This window comes from Stegastes partitus, unplaced genomic scaffold (assembly GCF_000690725.1).
Source record: "Stegastes partitus isolate 25-593 unplaced genomic scaffold, Stegastes_partitus-1.0.2 Scaffold307, whole genome shotgun sequence".
In the NCBI taxonomy this organism is placed as follows: domain Eukaryota; kingdom Metazoa; phylum Chordata; class Actinopteri; family Pomacentridae; genus Stegastes; species Stegastes partitus.
In genome coordinates this window covers 309,161-328,043 of record NW_007578038.1, presented here as the reverse complement: position 1 = coordinate 328,043, position 18,883 = coordinate 309,161, and the positions used below count along the sequence as shown (strand labels likewise).

Here is an 18,883-nt window from a genome sequence, read left to right as displayed (position 1 = left end):
CCCCCCCACCAGGCCCATGTGATAGTGTTATCGCTGACCTTGATTTGTAGAACCCTTGGGAACCATTTTTCTCTAATGCGTAAAACCACAATGTTTGACTTGTTCTCTGCTCAGCTCTGACTCTAAATCCCTGTCTGTCGTGACTGACCTTGAAGTCTGGCTATGACAAGAGTAAATGTAATAGCATTATAACTGTTGTACAGAGAAGACTCACGAGCTGGGGAGGGCACTTGGCAGATCAGATTATTCCCTAAAACATATTTACTCCTATGCCGCAGTGACAGCTATAGTGGAATGTGCCCGAGGCTGGTAAACCTGCATGTTTGTGTCCTTGCATGTGTGCATGTGCGTGACAGACAAGAACCATGAAACCCTCAGGAGTCAGCAGTCCTGCAATGTACAACGCGATATCATCAGACAACAAAGGGAACAACTCTCCCCGACAGAACTTCAGGCTCTCGAACTCCCTCAGATATGAACAGCAGGTGATAAAAGCCGCTGCGCTGCCTCATTCTCTTAATATGCTGAAAAACATACAAACACGCAAACACACACACTTCCTGCTGCCTCCATAACAAAAAAATCCTGTTTCCATTACACACATGCACGCGTTAAAAAAAAATGGATAAATGGTTCTCGTAAGTCACACATGGAAATAATGTCTTCTGCTGAATCTTTTCCCTCAAGCCTTAGCAACAGTGGGCCACCACATGAGTAGAAAGGAATCCATTCATCACACCCCTGGGCATGCTCAGCTCTGTTAGCCCTGAAGGCATCCTCCACCTTTGAGTCTTCACTGTCTTTGCCTCTTTTTTTTTTTTTTATTTGGAGAAGCCCACAAGGGATGGTGCTAGCTAGGTTTTTATTACTACTAGGTCGTCTTGCATGGCAGGAGCTGGCAGACTGTTTTAGGGCAGCCCACACCTTTGTGCATGCTCTGATCACAGGAAGTGCCCCTGTAGGGCTTCTTTCGGGGGGGAAAAGTTCCTACTCTGGGGCAGGTGCTTCTGAGAATCCCTGAAGAGCTGCTAGGAAGGGACTGAAGCTGATTGGTTAAACTCAGTGTAGGCAACAGCAACAAGTGACATGTTTTCCAGGCACTCTTTAAGTAACAGTCGTCTAAAACATCGGCACCATTAAGCTCACCATATACGCCAACACAACAAACAGCAATGCAGCAACCAACCATGGAAATGGATGGAAACAGAAAAAGTGAACGAGCCAATTAGGGGCCATTCCTGTTTCTATTCACACCACCTCGCCTGCCCCATGTTCCCGCAGTAGAAAGACGCCAACTGTAAGACCTTTTCTACCATTTGTAAAGGTTACAAGGAATATCAAGCACAACAAACAAACAAAAATAATTCAAACGTGTATGTCTTTCTTTCATCTTTCAATCAGTGTCGTTTACAAGACAGATCTCGTTCCACTCCACACATTCTCTTGTCGAGCCTCTACCGTTATGAAGCGAAGATGTGATGCCTGACTAGCTCGCACTTGGTAGGCCACCCGCCAAAGGTGCTGATGGAGCACCCAACGTAGCTGGAAGCGCAACAGCCAACGAGCGAAAACCAGCTCGCCGTGGTGGTGGGTAACAACATTGCCTCAGCGCCAAGAAGGTTCTACCCCACGAGAGCCTAATTGAGACAAAGCTCTTGTCGCTGCACTCTTAATAGAAAATATTTCGCTTCTATATGCATTCCCCTCTGCAGTTTGCCAAAGCATTCTATATTTAACTGACTTACACAAGCGCACACATAGCTTCTAGCTCAGGGAAAATTCCCGTGCCTGGCTGTGGGCCTAGCGGGAGACCTCAGGATATGAATGAATCATGTACCAGTGAGCCAGACCTTTAAATCAAACCATCCACCTACCCTGAATCAGAGCGTGGCTAACACATTTTCCTGGTTCAGATCCATTGAGCGCTCCTAAACACTGCTTTAGGTGAGGTTAAAAACTAGACAAGGGGTAATGAGTGTGATGCACCATAGGGTAAGGCGCATATAAAAGTCTGCAGACATAAGAGAGATAAAGGCCAGTTTATGGTCTCTCAGTGGTACTTCTTAGGAAAGCATGCTATCCAACCACGTCAGAGCTCAAGAGCGGAAGGCGCTCCGCTGAATGGCCACAGTGGAAGATGCAGAGGCGGAGGTGAAGTGAAAAAGCCTGCCATGCTACAACAGCAGCAGAAATGATATAGATCAAATACAGCCACTCCGGGAAAGCATTCACAGTGCTGCGCTTCACGGAAAAAGAGACGGCAATAGTTGTGTTACAAATGACAAAAGAAGAGTGGACATCAGTTCTGAAAGGGCGTAACTAGTGAGACAAGGACACCCTGTATCCAGAAACAAGCATTTCAGAAATGCCTGCTTGAGAGCGAAGAGGATCTATTAAGCAGTAAGGTTTGTTGAAAGGATGGCTGTCAGGAGATTCAGCAAGATGCATAAAAGAAAGAACTTTGGATAATACAAGAAGTGAAGAGGCCAAATTACAAAAGAAGCGCAAAAAAAACGAAGAATACAACAAGGCCGGAACTTCTTAGGTGGTGCGAGCAAAGTAAACAGGAAAAAACAGAGTACAGAGACGAGGAGTGCGATGGGGAGGGAGTGTTAGAGAGGCCTCCCTCCATAATGATCTCTGAGCTCCTCCTAATTGGGCAAATCTCCGAGTAGGCACCCGGCACCCTGCTCCGGAGAACAGGTCAGGCTGAGAGCAAGAGGGAGGCGGAAGGAAGGGGGAAAACATTTACAGACGCAAGGGGGGTGCCGTGAAAAGGTTGAGCTTTGTGAGTGTAATGAATTGCGGGGTTGAACATGAGCGGAATTGACCTAAACCCCGCTCCCTGATCTGTACTTGCCTTAATTCCTCTTTCCATGCTCCCCTACTTTTACAACCCGCCCCCCCCCTGTAAGTCTATGAATCGACTGAAAGTTTGAAAAATACATCGGGCTTCAGATGATGACGCTGAGGGACCTTTTCGCCGACAGTGTGGCCGACGAAAGGATGAGAGGTGTGAGAAAGGGAAACGTGCTCTACGAGGGTCTCTCCAGAGGACTAATTTATGAGCGTCCTGATCAATGGGTTAATTAAGTGGAGAGAGGAGAAAATGGAGAGGGCAGGGGCCTGAGTAACCAGAGGCAAAGTAGAAAGAGGGGGGTGGAAGGAGAAATGGGTGAAGGTTAAGAGGAAAATTTAAAGAACGAGGAGACCACTGTGGGATTCAAATTCCCATATGTGCTTAACTAAATTTACTGGGACCATCCGTTAATTCTCTCATGTTGGTGTTGATCATAAACTATTGGCTCACCTGCTGGAATCAATACAGCCCCACCTCTTCAGATTTGTGTTGCGAAATAAGACGTCAAGAACTCGATCTGTGTCTCAGTCTTTCGGAGACCTTTGAAAAAATCAATTCAGATATTTACTTGTCAACAAAATCTTGATAAGAGGAATACATACGGAGCAGCCCCGCTTTGCACAAAACAAACCTTTTGTGGCGGTTCTGTCCTCCAGAATGTAAAGCGTGTCCTCAAGTGAGAGGATCCTTTCAAACGTGTTTATTCCTCACAAAAGAAGAAAGAATGAAGCAGTGGGGGGAAAAAAAAAATAATAGAAGTAGGAAATCCTGCTGACTCTCAGGCTTCTCAATCGACGGCCTCTTCTCCTTTTCCCCCTTCTTATTTCCAAGTCCCTGGAGTTCGAACCCAAATGGAAAGAGATTGTTTCATGTTGGCACCAAGGGAGCTCCGGTTGCTTTCATCCCAGGTCTTTGTCTTTGCAGTAACAGCCCTACCGCACCCCGTTCTGCCATCTACAAGCTATACGCGCTAACGTATATCCCTGCAAAGCAATCCCACCACTCATTAGCCGTTAGCACTAGCGTGTGATCAAGGTTACACTTCCCTACCCCGGCTAATTAAGGTGACAAGACCCTATCTTTCTTCCTCTAACGATAAGCTGTCCCAGTCTTCACATGCTGCCTATACATCCCTGTCCCCTTTACCGCATGCTGCCTCTAATTGTATCTCTAATCTCCTATATTGTTATGGTGATCACTTTTGCTTTCTAAAATCTGTTTCCACAAAACCTTCAAAAAAAAAAAGTGAAGTTTTTTTGCACTTTTCTTCCATCTTTCTAACACTTAAAGTAAATTCCAGACAGTCAGAAGGGACATAAGAAGGGCACTGCACAGGGAACATGAGTCATTTTCACCAAGATACTGTAGCCTGAGGGTAGCAGATAAGTGCACTCAATAAAGTTCGGTACGAGTCAGAACACTGACATTTATGTTCCTGGTGCTGTGAGCTGCTACCTGTGAAAATATAGTCTGCGAAAATCTGCTCATGCGGGGTGTTGGGCCCAGGAGTGATCCACACAGATTGGAATTTAGCTCCCCTTTCCTGCTGCCATTTGTCAGCAGAGGAATTGCTTCAGCCTTGAGAGACAGTGTGAAGAGCTGCAGATGAATGATTCAACCAACATGCATTGTTTTCTATGAAGGATGGAGGATACACATGCCGCATCCTTAAACATAGGACAAAACAAAAAAGCAGAGTGCCTTTAGTTAAAATAAATCAAAGGAGAAAAGCTTGCCAAAAGGTTCTGAGGCGTTTCCTCTTCAGTGTGTGCACAAAGTCAAACCTTTCGTGTGTGCGTTCAATGTGTGTCCTTGCTCATACTGAGGGTGGAGGGTTTTTTTTTTTTTGCTGATTGTGACAATAACAGGGATGATCATCGCCTGCTCTGCATCATCAGGTGCGAAAGTGTAACGCTGCCATTCTAGCGCTCATTCATCACTGTCGGGCCGCTGTTTTCTTTCACACGCATACGCACACACACACACACAAAAGCACACGGTACCAGCAGAATTTAGCAAGAGGCTGTCAAGTAAGAGACATCCTAATTCACTACGTAAGAACCGGCTTATTCTTTTCATTAGCATCTGCCATCAGGACAGCTGAAGCCCAGCAGCCTAACAATGCATCAGCTGGAGACAGGCAGCACATGGAAGTGCTGGAAATGAACGCTCGGTTTGTTTAGGGGAGGCTGAAATCTTAAGGCGAGGCTAAAAATGTGACATGCTGTACATGCGTGCGTGCACCTGAACAAAAAAAAAATGTCTGAGCAGTGGTAGTGTGATGCTGCAAACAGCCCATTCAGAGCTCCTTCAGGCAGCACTCCAAACAGCAGCAGTAACCCCTGGGAGACGGACAGCAGAGACTGGTATCTCTGCATCCTCAAGGGTTGCCATTAGCTGGCAGCTCTGGCCCCATGTTTCAAAACCAACCACCGCAACCCACCGTCACTTATGTCAACAGATGGACATCAAATGGATAACGGCCTGGGCTGTGCTACGGGACAGCCACCGGCTATGCCACAATGGAGGCTCATTAAGTTTGACTGACTGAAGCCCCGTGCTCAGTGTGTGTGTCTGTGAGCTACCTCGAGAGAGAAATATGTGTGCTTTATAACAACCTGCATCATTATACAGTGCAGTGATAACACTCGACCATGTTGGCCAACACAGCCGCCGCCGCCGCCGCCACTGCTGCTGCTGCTGCTGCTGCTTCCCCCTGCCAGGCTTACCATTCAACTGGTCCTTCTCTAGCTAGTTGTTAGGGCTCCGGCTGACAGCTCATACTAATATATGTGGTGGTGTGTCAGCTCATACTAATGTGTGTGCACAGGAGGGAAGAGGTAGCATATAGCAGATGTTAAGAGTGCAAAATAGAGATGGTACTGTCGTAATGTTGTGGCATATCTCTCCCTTTCTCCCTCTCTCGGCTGTGCTCCTTCACTGCTCTCCTATTTGCTTTTAAGCTTGCTTCCCCTGCTCTTTCAGATTTTTCTTTTTTTTTTTTTTTTTTTGCGACATCTGTGGTCACTTGACTTTCAGAGCACACTCTCTCCTCCTCTATCTGTATGTGTCTGGGGTAAGAGGGCAGAATTGCAGCCTGCCTGTCTCTACCTGCCCGCTGACCTGGAGCTTGTTTGCGATGCCGAAGGTTTGCTCGAGAGTACTCGCAAGGATGTGGCCGCTCCTGACCTTGAGATTCTGTCAATACCATAACTCAAAATTCTCTGTGACCCCATCGATGGCAAAAAACGTAGCACATGGTGTGATCCACTGCAGTGCTGTGTGTGTGTGAGAGAGAGAGAGACAGTACTAAATCTAATGAATAACTCAGGGGAACAAAAAAAAAAAAGAAAAGAAAGCATGTTTTCATAAGCCCATTAATCTCCTAAGTTAGGCTGCTGGGAGATTTGTATATAAAATCCATATAAAGGATTGCAGAGGGGTATTAAGGAACAAATATGAAACACACAGGTAGAAGTCCCATGGATGCACCAAAGCAATAGAGGCAAGTTACCGAAGCTCACCAGAGCGCTGAGCTGCACTGCACCGAGCAACATGGATTCCTACTGTCAGTCAATCTGATTGGCCAGGAAGCAGGATGTATTTAATCCCAGCTGTTGCTGACTCCACTGCTGCTGATTCCATCCAATCTGTATCATCACAGAAGTATGAAATCCCATTGTAGCCTTGCACCTCTGGATGAATGGAATTGTTTGCTTTAGAAAAAAAAAAAAAACCTCAACAGTGGATTTAATCTTTCTGTTATAACAGGAAATCTGGAGGTGTGTCCAACCTGCACTGTCAAACTTGAGAGCAGTCAAGAGCTGGCCGATAGGTGTTCTGGGTGGTTTCTTACTTTCCCTGTGTCTTCCTTTGGCTTTTATCTCTCTGACGAAAGGAGAGGAGTAAATGTTCATTGATCTTGGCTGGTGGTCAGCCTGGTTCTAGCAGGGGGGGCGATGGAGGAGTGGTGATGTGAAGGTTGCTGCCGTTGTTGGCTGGAGACTCTGGAAGCGACCATCATGGTTTTTTTTTTTTCCCCATCAAAATGTGTCAGAGTGTTCGACCTTGATATAACCTTAATGAGCCCACCGGGGACAATACGGAGCGGTTCGCCTCGGGTTGACGGACAACATGCTTAAAAACAAACAAGGAAGACAGCAAGTATGTAAGGGGAAAGGAATGAGGGATGGGATTTAGAAGACAACAAAATGGCAGAAAACACTGCAATATAAAGACAACGAGGAGACAGACAAAGAAGGAAAGAGTTGAGACAAATAAACTGCATATTTCCATTTTGCACCCAAGACAGCAAAGATCTCATTCAACAGCCTCAGACAAAGACGAGAGACTGGACACTGTGGAGGACAAGCACTCCAAGAGAAAACAGACACATTGACAAGCTGAGCAGGGAAGATGGAGGTATTTATCTCAGAGAACAATCATAAAGCAAATAATCTTTTACCTTTACCACATATACAAGGACTGTTTAATACTAAATGGACATAAAGACCTCTAGCTAAGGGTGGGTTATGTGATGAACTTAAAGGACAACCTTAATTTGGCAAATGCTCTGCTTTTGAGAGGAGTCGTACATATCTATCCACCACATCCTGCCTTGTGTTTCTTTACTTGCAGGTTGGCCAGGTGAGTGTTGAGGCAGTCCTCACACAGCTTCCTCTGCAGTGAGTCTTTGGGCCCACAAATCTACTCCAACTCCACTGTCTTGGACTGCCGTCGGCGACAGCGGTCCTTATTCTGCTCTCAACTGCGAGCTCAAGGACCACTCCAAGCCCAACCTGCAGCAGGTGGGGAACTGGTTCATGTGCTGCTATAACAAGCTCGACTAAGCTGCAGAGCAGAACAAGGACGCCATAAAGTCTGCACGTGATGAGATAGTCGACTACCGCTGCCAACTGCAGTCTGAGTTGGAGTCCATCTGCGGGATGACAGACTCACTGATGAGGAAGCTGAATGGCATTAAAGATCACTACAACAGCGACCTGGTCAGCGGGGATGAAATGGGCCTGGGCTGTAGGGTTAGCAGCGACTGAACTCTCAAAAGCAGCATCGAAGCGTCACAATGGATGAAAACAGGATGCATAGATTCGTGGATTGGGCCTTTAACCTTTGAAGCCATAAGCGCAATTAATCATGAAACTAAACCTGCGAGAATTTCGATTCAGATCACAGATTAGCATTTGATTTTTTTTTTTTTTGGCCAGACAACCCACCCCTACCTCCAACTTTTGCAGATTCTTTTTTCCCCAGTTGCAAAGAAAGGAATAATCAAGACATGCTAATGCTTAGGTTTGCTCATTTTGAATGTAATAAAATATTTGGTCATAATGATTTCGTGTCAAGATTCAGCGCAGCTCCAGAGAACATTGTTTAGTGGGCTTTATCATGAAGAAAAAATGCAGCCTCCAGCAATTCGTGCATTGCAGCAGTCGATACGGTGATGTCAGTTGTTTTTTGATTAATTTTGGAGACTTAATATACATGGACACATACAAACCAGTGGAAACAAACAAACAAACAAACAAAAAAAAAGACCTTCAGGTTTAAAATCTTTGCGGGGCTTATCCTTCCAAAAAGATGCTGCCATAGCAACGACACACACTCCTTTGCAAGAAACAGTCGGGCTCCCTTTGAACCAAATGAGGGAATCTGCCACAAGCGGATGGAGAAGGGAAACAAATGAATACATCGATGAAGAATAAAGGCAATAAAGGAGTCATGCGGAGAATATATGGTCTTACAAAAGGAAAGTGTCTTCGGCGAGGGAAGGAAGGAGTGCAGAATCAATTTGAGATAATGGATAAAGCGCAGTAACACACACATGACAACTGATGTATGTAAAAGACCAGGCGACTGTTCGTCAAGGGAGAAGGAGACATATATTCCCATTGTGAACAGCTTGTTGTCTATCATCAACCCTTGCTATGTTTTAAAAAAAAAATAAGAAAAGAGCATCCACTGTTGAGCTATTCCATCTTCCATCTTTCTTTACCACTAAAAAGCAGAGAAAAACAAGGCAGGCAGTGAAGTTTAGGATGAATACAAATGAGGTCACAGCAACAGGTACCCGTCAAAGAGATCTGCTGCAATATTGAACGTCTGCTCACAGCTCAATTCATCCCACGGAGATATATTTTTGTAACTTCCATAAATCAGGAGTTCATTAGGTGCGTGTCTGTCTAACACACTGCTCCAAGTCACAAATCCTTCAAATGTGCAAACAGGTTCCTGCAATTATTCAATATTCTTTCAATTATACAAGCGCTAACTGTACAGTTTGTCACAGCGAAACCGTCAACTTCGCTGAAAAGCGGAAGCCAAATTCACGCTGTCGGGGAAATAAAATTCTGCCAGCAGTCCTGAAAATACCTTTCTGTGCCTTCAAAGCGATGACTGACACACATAGTTCCCTCCTTAGCGTCTCCTAACAGAAAGAAGATATGAGGAACAGCACCTCCCTCAGGACCTGTGTGTTCAGCCAGACTTGGCTTTACTAATTCATTTCGACTTTGCTAAACAAACATTTAATTTCGTCAGCGTTCATCAGATGAGTCTCCAGCTCTCCAGTCAACATGTCAGCTGTCATAATCCCCGAGATTTTTTTTACGCAGATGACATCTCTCACCTAAAATTAGCAGCAACCCCTGTTATCTCCACAGCCAGAACACGTCCTTACCCACTGGGAAACCTGCTGTCGCTGATTTGTCTATTGTAAAAATAAACAGTGCGGGGATAAAATTAGCAGCAGCAAACTGACAGGTAGGGCTTTAAAAGGCTGTGAAAGTGTGATTGTGATGGTCATTTCATCTCACCCCGTCACGACATCAAGCACAGCCTGCATCTGTTGACTGCTTAGCGACCCGCGCTAGGAGACATCAATCTAGCCCGCGACATGCTTTGAACCCTTCAGTCCCATCTGCCTCCAGCTTTGCTGCACCTTGCCTGGGAGGGATGGCATTGAGCAATGGCTTCATGGGCTTTTGCATGCATTTGCTTAAGGGACACACACGGAGATACAAAAATGAACAAATTCTAGCCTGCAGGATTCCCACACAAAAGTACAAACAGGCAGAGATGTGTGCAGGCCTCCTTGACAACACTACCTTCCCTTTGTGTTTCTCATTGTAAATCAGCCACTGACAGCAAAATGCATAAACAGAATATGCTGTATTGCGTTGCTGCAGAAATGCTCTATCTCCCCCTCTCCTCCATTTTTTTTTTTTTTTGTGTATACATATCGCTCTCTCTCACACAAATGTCTGCAATCGCTCAACGCACTGCATTAGCACGCCACCTTTATCCCCCTTAAACATCTCCACAGTTCTTCAAAGTTTGCAGCCAGTCGCCGACGAGATAAATAACAACTCCTCTGTGACAACATCTATTTAGCACAAGGACAGTCGCACATTTTTTCCCCCCTGCCTCCATTAAAATGATTTCTCCCCACAGAGGAGATGTCCCTATCTGCTATATAGGGCAGGCTAGCTGCCTTAAACCAAGGAGAGGAGCTGAGACTGAGCCGAGCTGCCTTCCCCTTCTCGTCGCCGCAGATAAGAACAGAGGTCTTCTTGTCCCTGCTGAATTCTATCATCTAGCAGGCCCTGCCGATCCGAATGCCCCACAACACCAGCCACAGCATATAAATGTGCCCCATTCTTCGTGCTGTGTGTGTGTGCACTTATTTGTGTGTGTGTGTGTGCGGAGGCGAGCATTAGGGGAATATGTTCTCATGGCCATGGCGTTTCCTGAGGTCTTGTGAGTATAAAAGACCACATGATAAGATGCTCATATTAATTTGAAGGATGATTCAACTGTTGAAGGAGGACTTTTGTGAGAGAGCGTGTGCATCATTTCTGCCTGCAACACATTATGGTTCCCTCGCACAGTTTCCCATGCATTCCTATTCCCTTTCAACCGTCTTCCAGATGATGCACAATTAAAGATATTGCACAAAGACCACCAAAAAGTGCAATAACCCATCCAGCATTGATGCGATCTAATAGAAGGCCCTTTGATTAATAAGCTGCAAAAAAATTGTGCATGTACGAGGACACAGGAATGAGCTCAGCCTGACTGAATAGCAGCCTCTGTTTCTCTCATTCCGCCAGAAGAGCTCCGAGTGCAGGTCTCTCATTAATGGCACAGCGGATGCATCTTCTCTGTTATTAAAGAGGAGCTCGCCTGCATGAAGCACGACTCATTCACAACAGGTCTGACATTTCCACAACACAAAATACACACACAGACGTGACGAAACATGCTGCAAAATCCAATGATTGCAAGTGGCACTAAATGACATTCAATTCAGACATGCTTTGGGCTGCATCTTTCAATGCTGGCAACATGTATCTCCATTTCTTAATATATATATTAAAAAAAAATACATGCAGTGATTTGAGATGATATACTTGTGAGGAAGGTATTTGCTCATGTCTTAATATGTTATTCACTGTATGTATGAAGCCCACACACAATTAAAAAATGCACATTTAAAGCAAATTGGAAGCAGTAATCATCAGAAACAGCATATTTCACTGTGATTTTAGAGTAGAAGCATATCTCACAGTGGAAAATCAGCATTGGCAATGCAAACCTGAGCCTACCTGTTAATGTGTGATCCACCGGTGTTGGTAAGGTGCCAGATTCCCAACGGGGTTCTCTTCCTGAGCTTTCGTCCTTCTCCTCCTTGTCCTCTTCACTAAACCGTCCGCCGGTTAAAAGTCAAGCGAGCGATAAAAAAAATAAAAATAAAAAAACAGAAAAAAAATTAAAAGAAAAAAAGAAGTGCTTATTTATCAAAGCAAAACGAATACTAATAATAAAAAAATGTAAAAATTAAAATTAAAAAAAAAAAAAAAATGGCCCTTCCACAGCACTGTACCTCGTTCAATCCAACCGGGCCGGCAGGTGGGACTTCATGACTGAAGACAATGACAGAGTGGAGCCCGAATAGCAAAAAATAAAGCTGCTATACTGCATTAGCCAGCACCAACAGCTCAGCGGGCTACAGCAGCCTCTCAATCCCCGTCCGAGCAGGCGAGCTCGGCTCGGCTCGGTCCCCGTCTCCTCCAGCACGGCGATAAATTAATTATTTTCTGACAGTCCGGTTTGTCACAAGGGGGGAAAAAAGAGAAAAAAAGGAAAGTTTGTTTTTTTGTTGTTGTTTGTTTTTTGTTTTTGTTTTTCAAATTGAGGCCCCTTTTTTTTAATGACAAAACAAGCCGGACGTGTCTGCGGGGGACTTGATTGCCGGGAAGTGTCACCTGTGTTGCCACTCAGTTTCAGAGCGTTTTTTTTTTTTCTTAATTATTCTGGGACGTCGTCGATAAATCCACAATAAATCCCCCTCAAAGTGAAGCCCGAAGAAGTCACGGTGCAAGCTCGGGCTCGCTGTAACGCTCGTGTCGGTAACGGCGGACGCACAGTAGCGTCGGTGCTCCGGTAGTCTTGTGAGGAAGATGCCGCCGCCGCCGCCGCCGATGCTGCTGCTGCTGCTGCTGTGTGGAAGCCGTGACCGCCTCAGCTAGCCGCCGCCGCCGCACGCGCGCGCGCGTCCTCGCGAAAAAAAAAAAGCACGCACCGCTCGTCCCCGGCGTGTGACGCGCGCCTGCAGTGTCCTCCCCTAGCAAGCTGGTCGCCCTGGCAACGCTTTCTTCTGACCTCAATATGGTCGCTTTTTCTATTAAAAATGTGTCGCGTTTACCGTCGTCCGCGTCGCGCCGGCAGCATCGTCGCGTCCGCTCAGGGTTGGAAACAGGTGTCGATCCGCTCCCGTGCGGGCTACGAGGTGCGGGGGAGGGTCGAGCTCCATCTTCTCCCGCAGAGGACTGAAAAATTAGTGCTGAGGAGTTTCATTTTTTTTTTTTTTCGGCATCCTTCTCCTCCTCCTCCTCCTCCTCTCCTGCGCTCGGATCCAGCCGGGCAGATCTGCATCAGCATGACGTCAGAGGACTTTAAAGGGATACTAGCTCTTTTTTTTTTTAACCTCCTCCCTTCAACCACATTGCATCTTTTTTTTTATTTTTTATCATCCCTCAACCACCTCTCCATCCATCAGTTCACCCTTTCAGCACATGCCAACCTCTTTTCCTGCATGGCTAATCCCTATAGATGTTATTCATTAGGGATAAATATCTATCATTTGGTTTTGAGTGCCAAATGAGGCATTAAAGGATGAAGCCGCAGAAGATAAAAATGATATAATATACAATAAGATTAGGATGTAGGCTACACTCACTAATCAGCAACACAGGTCCCTTTTGCGATATTACAGTCATTTTTAGGGTGGATTGCCGATTTCACCAGCTTGCACTATTACTTATTTTATATTTTACTTTAAGGGATAATAACCATCTAACATCCAGCACGGCTGAGTCCCCGATCTCATCAGTGCAGATGGTAATGGCAGTGTGGTGGCAGCACCTGCTCCTCTGGATGCAGCACAGCCACATGTCTGTCTTATTACCGGGGTCGTAACACAGCCAAGCATCTGCCTCAGTCGCTGCAGAGCCATGTATCCACAGTTGGTAGGCTGATGCCTGCCAGGAATTCACAGCATATACAGAGTTGTGAAAAAAAAAAAAAAGTCTCCAGTAAAAACTTTTTTTGTGCTCCACTTGCTGCAGTCACCTAAACTAAAGTATAGTGAGTGCCACCTCCAGATTTATCCAAACGATGCTCGCTTGTAGCATCCAGATGTCATTTTATACAAGATTTACTGCTTAACATCCATGCACCGGTGTTCATTCACTTTCTCATTTAAACCCCAGGCAGGGAAGCGGCCTGTTTCTCCACCGAGGTGAGGAGCCAAGCTGTCGTCAATCAGCCAAAACATCATGTCAGCCCGTCTTCTTTTTCTTTTTTTTTACACCTTCGGACACCCTCAAAATACCCGAGGCACACAGATGAGGCAGGAGAGAAGCCGCTATGGGGCCACGAGCTCCGCTATCAAGACAAATTGTCTTTTTGGTGGTGGATGTACATTCCCTCAGTGATATCCCATCAGGCCAAGGTGAGGAGGTAGAGTGTGTGTTTGCATGTACAAGGCGCGGGGATGTCCGGCACTTGATGGACCCTATCCAGGCATCAGAGGTAATGGACCGCCAGGGAGGCCTGACAGCTGAGCCTGCATCAAGATACACACACTTCACACAACTCCTTGTGGTTTGTCACTGATGGACTACGTCGATATGCGATAGCAAACACATGTAGTATCGCGCACAGTTCCCATTTGCTCTCCCTTAACACAGAGATACGCACCATCCCTCCCTGCACGCACACTTCAAGCGGTGATGTATGTTGTTTTGGAGGTCAGCTTGCCGTGCAGGAGCCCCAGGGGGAGCTGCTGGTCTGCGGAGAATTCTCCCGTGGCGTTCGTGTGGGTTCTTAAACATCCAGAACAACATTAAAGTTGGTTTTGCTGGATGACTGCGGTTCTATGTGTAACTGAGCAGTGAAAAGGACACCCTTGGATTTTCAAAGTAAAGCAGCTCTGTAGTGTGCATAACTAGGACATAATGAAAGACAATGCTACATACAGGTATGGGCAAGATTTTTACATTTTGTAGTTATTTCCATAGACAAACAGATCAGCCACAAGGTAAAAGTAAGTCCACTCCAACATTAATCACAACTTCGAATCCATAAAATACACTCAGGGGTTCCAGATCAGGTGCCAGTAATTAGAACCTCCTCTGGGAGTGACACTCAAAAGCTGTCCCATTTTAAACTGCTGACATCAAGGCTCTGCCGCCGTTCTCTTTGCCACTGAAGTGTGTAGTATCATCATGCCAACATCTAAAGAACTCCCCGAGGCCTTCAGAAAAAAAAGGTTGTGGATGCCTATGAGTCTGGCAAGGGATTTAAAGCTGGGGTAGGCAATATTTTTTTTTAAACATTTTTTTTTTTTGCAGCATTGGGCACACTAACCCCGCAGCATATTGTAAGAGCAAACTAGACATCTGCACCTTCTTTTGGTGTTTTTAGGTTATGAAAAATCTGGCATGTGATGGGAGATTTAAACCAGTTACTGTTTTGTTGTTGTTGTTTTTACCCAGAGTAGGTGTGAAAGTATAAATAGCATGATGGGTACTGGATATGGTGGAGCAGTGGGTTAGATGGACTTTCATTAAGGTTTAAATCCTAAGGTGTAAATTATTCAAAATAAATCATTTCAGTGTAGAAATAGTCATCTACCTACACTGGATTTCAGATGACTCCAGATTTGTCCAGGACTATTTTCCCCAGCAAACTCAACTTAAGAGAGATAAGATATGCCTTTATTTATCTCACAGTGGAGAAATTCACATCGTTGATAGCAGCTTTCAACAGACGTACACATATACGAGACAGGAAAAAACAAAAAATAAAAAATGTACATATAAATATAAGAAATGAGTGTTTGTTGCACAAAACAGCATAAAAAAACTCTTAAATGTCATCAGAGGCTCTTTAGGTAACTCTGCTGGTGACAAAGTGTGTGCATCTATAGTTAGAAGGAGGCAGCACAAATTTGAATGCATTGGAACATGCAAGAAAAAAGTCTTTGTTATCCATAAAGTACATTCAAGTAAAACTACGGTTTGCAAATGATGATAAGATAAGACCTTTAATCTGTAAATGCACCATCAAACCTACCAAGGAATGTCCTAAATAGAAGAAGTTGAAGGTTGTGGAATGACCAAATGAAAGGCCAGATTTGAATTGCATTTAAATTTGGCAGGAACATCTTGCAACTAAAAAGATTTTTAAAGCAAGAGTGGTTAGAAAATGTCAACTAGCCGATGTGAGAAAACTGGTGGACAATTATACAAAACGCCTACAAGACATTATTCCTGCTAAAGCTCCCGATGCTGAAGGTCTACTTACTTTATATCTGTTCATATTTTTGTTCCATAAATGACAGAAAAATCCAATTTTACTTGTGGAGTTGCTCAAGTATATCACCTTTATATTGTCCAAAGATGCTAAAAAAACACACACACAAAAAGCTAACGATTTCCATAGATGTCTTTGTTTGTTTTCTAAACTACTGTATGTAATTGCGAACATACAGTATAAGCATGACCATAACATGGAAATCCACTTTCACACACATACACATGCCTGTGGGTTTAATATTCCATTAACAACAGGCTGAAACAAGTCCTACATCCTGCGATATTGCAATCAAATAATTTGTTTGCTTGGAGGTGTTTGCAATAATATGTCGCTGCAATCTCATAAAGCCATTAACCTTTCTGTCTGAAGCATCCAGGGTATGCAGAAAGCCCATTTTCTCTCTGCCTAATTTACTTTCCTGCAACTCGACCTGGCGAGCATGCCCACAAATCCCTGCTGCGGACTGCGAGCATAGCCCGGCACTGCAACAGAGGCTAAAATAGACCATCGAAGGGAAATAATTACTGCGTTTGTTCCTTTATGACGAATTCTAAAGACTACAGCGTGCACTCGTGTACCTATGTACGCATGGTAGCTACAGACGATTAGGCCTCGGTGGGAGAAAAAGAAAGGCCTCGCGAAAGTCATTCCGAATAGCTGAGAACAAACTTGGATGCCAGGAGCTTTTAATTCACAAAGCTGTTTTGGGGAAAAGAGACTGGGCTTCAAGCACAGTTGGCCGGTAGCTTGCCAGGAGAGGAACTGCGCGGCACAAACACTTTAAATGAATGCGCTCTTTCTACCTCCCGTTCCCGCAGCAGTGATTACCCTTCGCTCGCACCGAACAGCTCCGAAAGTTCAAAATCTCGCCCTCGTCCTCCGTGTTCTCGCCCTCGCACCTCTAAAGCCCTCCAACACGCCGCTCCCTGTCTTGCTCTTTACACTGATTTCCCCCCCTCGCTTCTAAATTCATCACCGGTAAATCCTACTTGACTCCCCTTGTAGCTTCACATTTACTCTCCCCTCTCTTTCTGCCACGAGGCGCCTGCCCTCCAGGTCGGTAACCGGTGCTCTCCCAACCTCACTCCCGCCTCGCTCTGTAGCTCCTGGCGCTGTGTTCTGTTTCTCACATCCTCGCTTATCACTGGAAGGTTGGGTTTTATATGTGAGCGCGGTGTTATTTATTACTGTGTGAGAGAAATCCACAAACAGGAGGATGTGTCAAGCGACGGGACGGAATGATGATGCAGCGACCTTTGCCGTATTTCGACCTTGTGATTTTTTTTTTTATAATAATAACGGAGAGAAAAGATTAAGCAGATGTTACTCTGAACTGTTTATTTTATCTTATTTCATTATTTATTTAACAGGCAGTTCACCATAGTTCCGATGCACAGCACGAAACTGATGTGCTGAGAGTTAATAGCTGTTGCTAATTTTCTCCTCTTGTCCCTAGTCGGGCTTTTACATGCGCAGTACAATTAAAATAAACAGCTTTCATTCTCATAAAACCTCAATGCACTACAGACATGACAGTATAATGAAATACTCATCGCAAAATACATTAATTGTGATACATGAGGGAGGGGAAAAGAAAAAAAACAATGTTAGAAATGACTTCAGTTTGCCTTTAGCCAGCCCTTAACCTCTTCTGTAAAACATATCTGTCAGTAAGTTGATTTTGCTGATGTGTTCCATGGAGAAAGCTGATTGTGGATCTATGATCGTTTACCCAGCTGCCCCGTTACTGTCTTGTCTTTGGATGTACGTGGAAAGAGGCTCCAGGGCTTAAACTGTTAATACATTTAAAGGCTAATTTGAGAAAATGAATGAAGCTGTCAGAGCTGAGCAGATTCTATCTTTGTAGGTTGTCACGGGCTTTTTATCCATTATTTTCAAAGCAGGATAAAGTGTCTCACTGTTAATGATGATACTTGAGCCTATACGGTCATAAAATATGAAAAATGAGAGAGTGCATGAATAACTGGACTTCTAGTGTTGGTATTGTCACGCTCCTCTGTAGCTCCACCGGCCTTGTAGTGCAGGGAAAGAACTTTTACATGGAGCATGGTTGTGCATAAATTAAATTCACACCACTTAATTGAATGTAAAAATTCGAATTTAGATGAGCTACAAACATTATTTTTGATGGGTCGGGTCGACTTAATAACATTGGTAGTTGCATCAACTTAATATTGTGTCACTGAAACTAAAATTTAAGTTATAAAAAGTTGGGCTAACTCAATAAAACTAGCTTAACAATTTTATTTTTCTCCACATTGAGGTCAAGATTCCAGTTTTAAACCCCTTTCCTACCCACTGGGGCAAATTCATTTTTAAGAATTTGTCCGTTTTAGTCAATTGTGCTCATAATTATCGTAATTAAACACTTAGAAATTCCTTTTTAAAAAAACATGTAGTTGGAACGACTTACTTTTTCAAGTTAAAAACCAGAAACACTATTTCTCAAAAAAAGAAAAAAAACTATTCGTGTAAACTGTATATATAAGGAGTTTAAAAATACAATACGGGTTAAAGCAACACGGCTGCTGCAGCCAAAGCCGGGAATGAAGTTGGCAAAAAACTGCTGACTGCGTGAATGCGTAATTAAGAGGCCTTATCAATATCACCGTCCCATTGTGTAGAAGGTGCTTAGATGTAGGTTTCTTATTTAAGGTGCAAGATTCAGTTTAATTATCACCATGCATCACAAGATTGTATAATCAAATTATGTGGGCCTATAAAAGTAGCGTTGTATAAACTGTATCGCCACGCACAAGCTGGCTCCTAAATATGTTATTTTTTTCAGGCCCTACAAGAGCACCGTTCACCCCGTAGCCTAATAAATAAATGAACACAACAACAAAAGCTGCCAGCTGACTCATTGTTAATGTTGATGAATAGCGCTTAGCAAAAACAGTGACGCGTCTTTCAATAAGACGATGCAGCCGAGTCATATTAATAGATATTTTTATTTCACAGGGGAAAGTGTAGCCACTGTGACATCCCTACATGGTAGCATTATATCTACCTACAAAAAAAAACTAAAAGTGCTTTCAGAATAGCAACAAAAGCTTGCAAACACCACATTTGCACATTTGACTGCATCATCTTGAGTTGTTT

General features: G+C 44.3%; 1 protein-coding gene across 1 annotated transcript in view; it reads right to left on the bottom strand.

Moving 5' to 3' along the window:
* The window catches only part of nlgn2a (neuroligin 2a), a 199,706-nt gene extending 188,089 nt beyond the window's left edge, over positions 1 to 11,617 (bottom strand). The window contains exon 1 of the mRNA XM_008283339.1: positions 11,485 to 11,617. The gene's annotated coding sequence lies outside the window, so the exon portion shown is untranslated. The remainder of the gene's footprint in view (positions 1 to 11,484) is intronic.
* Between the last annotated feature and the right edge of the window lie 7,266 nt (positions 11,618 to 18,883).